The sequence below is a fragment of the Mytilus edulis genome, chromosome 10 (genome assembly GCF_963676685.1).
Source record: "Mytilus edulis chromosome 10, xbMytEdul2.2, whole genome shotgun sequence".
Classification (NCBI taxonomy): Eukaryota; Metazoa; Mollusca; class Bivalvia; order Mytilida; family Mytilidae; genus Mytilus; species Mytilus edulis.
The window spans coordinates 58,372,910-58,381,028 of NC_092353.1; the positions used below are offsets into that span (position 1 = coordinate 58,372,910).

Below are 8,119 nucleotides of genomic sequence, written 5' to 3' on the forward strand. Positions count from 1 at the left end.
ATATGCCTTTACCTATATGTAAAGAATGGCAATGCATCTGAATTTATATAAGAACTTGAAGAGTTAGAATCTAAGACATACAAAAAACACAAACACCAGATATAAACTATAGGACAAGGCTATCTATGTGTGATTTGGATTTTGACAATGGCAGCAATATACAATACAGGAGATAACAAAAATTTTTGGACAAAGCATAACCATACACAACAATTTCTAGCATTTTCTTATTGTCATCCTGTCTAGGGCATAGTTATTTTTATCACTTCTAATCGGGTCAGAATAATAAAAAAAAACAATTTTGAGTTATCTCCCTTTGTATATACTTCAATGAAAGAAACAAAGTATCTAACAAATTAATTTTATTCAGATACTGTCAGACAAATAGAGTTGTTTTGGTGATAAATTAAAATAAAATGTCAAAAAGTTTGTTATACAATTTTAAAAACATTTAAAACAAATAAAAAAACACTTTTGTTTAAAAAAAGTCAAGTTCTACATCAAAGAACCTCATCAAATTCAAACTAATTAATAAAATAATGGTTATTGACAAATTAACATGCTTACTTGTATAGATTATTTAAGAATCATAACAATTGGGTTATAACAAATAGCAAACATAGGCACCTCTAAATTTCAAGTTTGGCATCATAAAAATATTAATGAATAATCTCCCCTGCTAGCATTATTTGTCAATTTTAAAAACTTCAAAAAGCAAAAAACAAAAAACATAACATTATTTACATGATTAACATAATTCGTAAATTCACAAGAGTGCACACACTGAAATGTCTCGCCTTCTTTACTTATCATTGATATTATGTTGATAGTCCTAAGTATAAAGCTTTATTAAAAACTGTCACATAAACTTAACATTAACCAAGATAACTAAACAAAGAGCAATGAACCATGAAAATGAGGTCAAGGTCAGATGAACCATGCCAGGCAGACATGTACAGCTAACAATGCTTCCATACAACAAATATAGTTGACCTATTACTTATAGTTTTAAAAAAATAGACCAAAACACAAGAACTTAACACTGAGCAATGAACCGTGAAAATGAGGTCGAGGTCAAATAAAACCTGCGCGACTGACATATAGATCATAAAATATTTCCATACACCAAATATAGTTGACCTATGGCATATAGTATTAGATAAAAAGACCAAAACTTAAAAATTTAACTTTGACCACTCAATCATGAAAATGAGGTGAAGGTCAGATGACATCTGCTCGCTAGACATGTACACCTTACAATCATTCCATACAACAAATATAGTAGATCTATTGCATATAGTATGAGAAAAATAGACCAAAACACAAAAACTTAACTATAACCACTGAACCATGAAAATGAGGTCAAGGTCAGATGACACCTGCCAGTTGGACATGTACACCTTACAGTCCTTCCATACACCAAATATACCAGCCCTATTGCTTATAGTATCTGAGATATGGACTTGACCACCAAAACTTAACCTTTTTCACTGATCCATGAAAGAGGTCAGGTCAAGTGAAAACCGTCTGACGGGCATAAGGACCTTGCAAGGTACGCACATACCAAATATAATTATTCTATTACTTATAATAAGAGAGAATTCAACATTACAAAAACTCTGATCTTTTTTTTTCAAGTGGTCACTGAACCATGAAAATGAGGTCAAGGACATTTGACATGTGACTGACGGAAACTTCGTAACATGAGGCATCTATATACAAAGTATGAAGCATCCAGGTCTTCCACCTTCTAAAATATTAAGCTTTTAAAAAGTTAGCTAACGCCGCCGCCCGATCACTATCCCTATGTCGAGCTTTCTGCAACAAAAGTTGCAGGCTCGACAAAAAAAACATCCTGCTGCTCGAACATTGATTAAAATTTCATTCTAAATGCTGTATGCAAGAATAAAAATAATAAGGTGTAATGAAATACTTCAAATATGTACAATTGAATAAAATAGCACACAAATAAACTTTTATCAACAAAATTATGTAATGTCAAGCAAAAAATTATCAATATTGAATATGTACTTGGACAATTGAAGAAAATAATAAGTTTATATGCTTATAAATATATTTGGTGTATTGACTGTCTCCTGATTAGTTAAAATTTTTTAGTTTTATTTTCAATTTTTTTTGTTTACAAATTTTATGAAGTCAACATGTGCATGATGTGTGTACTTTGTTATTATTTATATAAATAAAATAAAAAAATTCTTTGAGCCTTATTTTTGATAGAAATTTATTTATAATGAATGGCAATAACTTATTTTGATTTTATTGAACCATAAAATTAATTTTCAACTATTTACATTTTACATAATCCTCTTCGCAGATTATCTAATGTGAAGATTCAAAAAGTTATCTCCCTTTGACCAAGCGATTATAAATAATGTGAAATCTTACAGGAAAAATCTTGACAGCAAATACAAGACACTGAAATGAGCAACACTCAAATTATTATTCAGCATTTAATTAATTAGAAAAGGCACCAGAAAGTTTAAGTAAAAAGAAATATGTAGCTTAACCAAACACATTAACATAATCTGATGTCACCGATATGCTGCACTTGTAAATAATTTTAATAAAAAATGCAAATGTTGAAATAAAAGAGCAGTTATTCATTTTTTTACTTTAAAAAATAATCAAATTCAATAAACCAAACCACTTCATTTTAAGGGTTCCCCCTTAAACTGAAAACTGTCAACTATAATTCAAAAGTAAACATGAAGGTATTTTTGTTGTTGCAAATTCCAAAAGTGTACCTTTGAATTGGTCCTTATTAAAATTTAAAGAAATTTTTATTGATATCTCTCAATTTTGTGTCATATGCCCTTAAGTAAAAATCCATGCAAGTTCTGTACATTTCTTGTGACAAGGCCTCTCTGATTTACTTGGACCTAAGCTCTTTGCCCTGTGCATTCAGCTGTCTCTGGTATTTACAGTCTAGTAAATGACTTTAGTTTATCCATGTAAGATTTAAAATCTTGTGACAGTCAAATCCCAGTTGTGATCAGGCGAGTTTATCTACAGAATCACTGTCCCAACTTGACATTAAATCAATTTGCATGGCCTTTCTAAATTTGTCCTTTTCTGACACTGGCAGTTTCTTGGCTTAAAGGGCCTTAGCTCTATTTTGTAGCTTCTGTAATAAAGTAATAAAAAAAATGTTTAATTTTATTAAATTGACAAGTGATATATATGTGACAAAAGCAATAATTTTCTGCATGCAATTATTCTATCTTAATGCAGTTGTAATCAAAATCATATATTTAAAAGATATTCTAATGAGTGACCCAAAAATATCTCGTGGAATAACTCTATAAAAAGAATAGCTAGAAGTTGTGATAAATTTTCTATTTTCAATGGACCATGAAATTGGGGTCAAACCATTAATTTATCCTTAGAAAGATCATAACATAAGGCACATGTATATTTATTTTTAAGTTGATTGGTCGTTAACATCATTAACAACTATCCTGACCAAAAACTTTTACCAAAACTTGAACCTAAAGCAGAACAGATGAAAGAATAAACAAACAAAAGCATGGATCATTAAACATAAACCCCTTCTACTATTGTAGGCTGGCATAACAATTTATTACAACTATTACACATTGTGATTTATTTATCAACATCAAAAAAATTATTGATTTGTATCAGTTTAGTTTTTCAATTATATTTTAAAACTAACTCCTTCTATCATTGTTTGGTCTTATTCACGGTGTAGAATATATACAACTTTTATAATTTAATGTGTGATCCCCTCAGGGGTTCAGGCTTATATTTTGGCAAGTGTTTGATGTGTCTATGGGCACTATGGAGGTCTAAAATTAGGTAGCACCCCATTTTTTCCCTAGGGAGATTGATATTGGAATAGCTCATTATTGAGTTTGTTGTCTTTATCAATTTCAATATAAATCACAATATCAGGTACAGCAATTTTTTTTTCTTTTGACATATAAGAAGTATTTGTAAATAGTATTAAAATACAATCAGCTGTATACAATATAACCAAAACAAAAATCTGAGACTGGATTACTGCCCTTTTATCTATTTATTATTTGATCTATAAAATAATATTTAATCAATAGAAATGTGAAAATTTCAAACAAGATTTAAGTCAGTTATTGTTTGATTTGGCTAATTCTACTAAATACACAATTATTTTGATTTTTGTTGTTGTTGTTTTTTTTCCTGCAATTATTTTGTAACACTCTAATAAAAATGAGTATAAATTCAATCCGCCATGACTCTATTCATGCTATTTGTTAGATATCTCTACTCTCATTGGCAACAACACTTCATCTCCTTATAAATTAATTTTTGCAGGCCTCAACTAACAGTATTTTCCATAAAATATATAAAACAATAAAAAGCTAGTACAATCATGACAATGAGTACTATTAATTTATCCCAAGACTTGGTCTGGTCATGTCAAATTAATGTAATCACCAAATAGCTTACTTCAAAATAGAACCAGCTGCTGTTTTACATGTCCAGACTAGATTGTTTATGCCTATAAGCATCACAAACAGCTGCTTACTGCAAAATAAAACATAAAAAGTTCCTAAAATAAATGTGTATTGCCAGGAGAAATTAGTTGAATTTAAACATTCATATTATATTTGTTAAACTTGGTCTAAGGAAAGGGTGTACAGGATTTCCAATACTCAATATATATATATATGTCTAGCGGGACGGCTGCAGTGCAGGCGATTTGGTGTCACGATATCACAGTAGCATGGGTTCGAATACCAGCGAGGGAAGAACCAAAAATTTGTGAAAGCAAATTTACATGTACAGATCTAACATTGTTAGGTTGATGTTTAGACGAGTTGTATATATATATATATACATGTATATAGCCCAGGTGGTTGTGTGGTCTAGCGGGACGGCTGCAGTGCAGGCGATTTGGTGTCACGATATCACAGTAGCATGGGTTCGAATCCCGGCGAGGGAAGAACCAAAAATTTGCGAAAGCAAATTTACAGATCTAACATTGTTGGGTTGATGTTTAGACGAGTTGTATATATATATATTACAATGTTTGGCTATTTGAAACATTATGATCACATGCATATATGTATATATTCTGACAGACATTTCAACATACATGTAATATACATAAGGTATATTTATAGATTTTAACAAGGCTAAGTAAGTATATAAGCTGATAATACTAAAAAGGCATACATGTAACTCTATCTTTTATCAAAGACAATGGCACGTCTCTATTTGAATTACATGACTTACAATGTACATTTATATCTTTTGAAAGATTTTTAAAATCATAAATTCAGAAAATGTAGACAAAATATATATATACAATATATACCTTTATATGTGAAGGAACATGGATGGCTGTTGTATTCCCTTATGTTTGAGCATCTGTTTCTGCTTGAAATCGATTCTCTGTAACAATTGGTGCAATTCTTCAATTTTTTCACTGTCATCAAGATTTCTGTTTGGGAATCCATCATCTTCTTTATTAGCTAAGTAAAATAAAAACTTTTTGAGAAAATGTAAATATTCAACATGATGTTCATACAAAATGATATTAAGTTTAAATTCTTTTATATAAATGCCTTTTAAACTTGACTCGCTGAACTGTAGTAACATGTATATGTTACAGTTAATAGGTGAAATTAGGAATTACATGTAATTACTAAACACTTGAAGTTGGTCAAAAATTATCTGTATTATAATGCTCAACTTAAACTATTTTGGATTAAAACTAAAGTTACTCTGATTTAACCAAATATTTGAAAGTCCATATTTATTTAAGATATTTTTTATACATATCAACCATTCAAAATTTTAAGAGTACTAACTGATCTTCTAGTAAGTATTACACAGCTAAAACAATGTTGTATTATGGTCAGGTGATCAAAAGTTATGGTTGTTTTAGCAGTCAGTAAATAGGTGTAAATATTCATTTTAAATTTAGTAATTACTGGTAATAACTGGGCCGTTTAAGGAATTACTTGTATCAGAGACATATAATACAATATGTCTCTGCTTGTATTAACTAAGTGCATCAGGAATTACCTGTAATTCCTAAATTTTAGTAATTACATGTAATTCCTAATTTCACCTATTTACTGTAACATATATATAAACAGTATGTAAAGGTTTGCCATATTTCTAGCACATATCAGAACTTTAAAACGTTAGACAATTATGATTAATTTCGAAGTGAACACAAGAAAACTTTACTATTATGGAGAAAAAAAATGAGGATCATATCGTTAGTTCTTTTGAATAATGTAGTACATGTCTGGATACTGACTGTTAATTGATATTAATACGTATTTTTTTTTTATATTTTGTCTTAGCTCCGATTGTGACTGAGGCTTATAGTGCTATAAATATAATTATATCATATTAGTATTGTAATGTCTTAATGTTGACACAATCATTAGACCGCCACTTCGAAAAAGTGGGGGTATCCTGTTTTATCTCTGTCTGTCCGTCCGTCCAACCGTCAGTTCGCCGCCCGTCCCATAACTATTTTCGTTGCATCTTTTTCACGAACTACATTACAAGGATTTCTGAAAGTTGTAAATATTCATTTTAAATTTAGTAATTACTGGTAATAACTGGGCCGTTTAAGGAATTACTTGTATTAACTAAGTGCATCAGGAATTACCTGTAATTCCTAAATTTTAGTAATTACATGTAATTCCTAATTTCACCTATTTACTGTAACATATATATAAACAGTATGTAAAGGTTTGAAATGTTTCCAAAAAAATACTCAATAATCATAATATAAATGAAGGAAGTATGGTAACCTACATGTATGTATCATTTGTTTGGATATAGTAATTGGATCAACATCAGTTGGTCTTTAGCGGATAGCATTTATTTTGGAAACATACCACATTGTTTACTTTAATCTAATTAATCTTCATATACAACATGTACAATGTACATATGCATGTATCTTAGTTTTCTCGTTTGAATTGTTTTACATTGTCATATCGGGGCCTTTGTGGTATGGGCTATGCTCATTGTTGAAGGCTGTACAGTGACCTATAGTTGTTAATGTCTGTGTCATTTTGGTCTCTTGTGGACAGCTGTCTCATTGGCAATCATACCACATCTTCTTTTGATATATCATTAAGCATTTGAATCACAGGCACTTGTTTCTATCCATTGGAAGACCCACTATCAACGTATATTTTCGAGAAGGTACCCAAGTAATTTTTTCACCTCTCCGCTTAAAACCATTATTTCTGGTATATATATACGTTAATAGTGGGTCTTCAAATGGATAGAAACAAGTGCCTGTGATTTGAATTTATACCAATATCAAGGGTACAACTGATATGTCACCTGGGTAAGTAAGGTACATGTACCTATAGAACAAGTCAATTATCCAATAATCTTAAAAACTATAGCACAGTTTGTAATTATTCCGTGACAATAAACAATAATTTGGTTTGCACGACACTTTGACCATGTCCCCTCCTTTTTAAATAAGGTTTTGGGAATCAAATATATTGGGCATGCATCTATCAGATTAATCATAAAAAGTAAATTGATTGTGCAAGGTTATGTAATATATAATGATCTATATTAAAGTAATGCGGTTACCAAATCGAAAATCATGTTGAATTTGAAGTGTGTTCTTCTTTTGGGATTTGAAAATCCCGCAACATGACGACTTAAACATTGCTATAATAGAAAACACTCGAGACTACCGAAAGGTGCACGGTCGCACTAAATACCAATAATATGTTATTAAGCCAAATAAAATAATGTATCCTTGATATGATGCGTATATAATATAATTGTTTAAAAGATGTGAATAACAGAATAAATGACAGACACATGATCTCCAGAAATTAACTATTAAAGATAATAAAGTATTTTCCTGGTCTACTTTTTGGTCTTAACTTACACTGTTATTATAACAACAATACAAAAAAAAACGCGGGACATGATAATAAATATAATTTTTCATACGTACAAATCAAGTTGATCGAGTTACCTGGACTCATAATATTCACATATTAGTATAACCTTTAATATATATTTCTAAAATTATTGCTTTAATAGTAAGCATAGGTACTTGGATACAGGACATTTTTTTTACCCTACCCTTTTTTTC

The 8,119-nt window shown here is 30.1% G+C and overlaps 1 long non-coding RNA gene across 1 annotated transcript; it reads right to left on the minus strand.

Moving 5' to 3' along the window:
* Positions 1 to 461: 461 nt before the first annotated feature.
* On the minus strand, positions 462 to 7,893 carry LOC139491547 (uncharacterized). The gene is made up of 4 exons (XR_011656571.1): positions 7,603 to 7,893; positions 5,339 to 5,495; positions 4,468 to 4,545; positions 462 to 3,145 (listed from the first exon to the last, which is right to left on the minus strand). It is a non-coding gene; the product is annotated as an uncharacterized lncRNA (long non-coding RNA).
* Between the last annotated feature and the right edge of the window lie 226 nt (positions 7,894 to 8,119).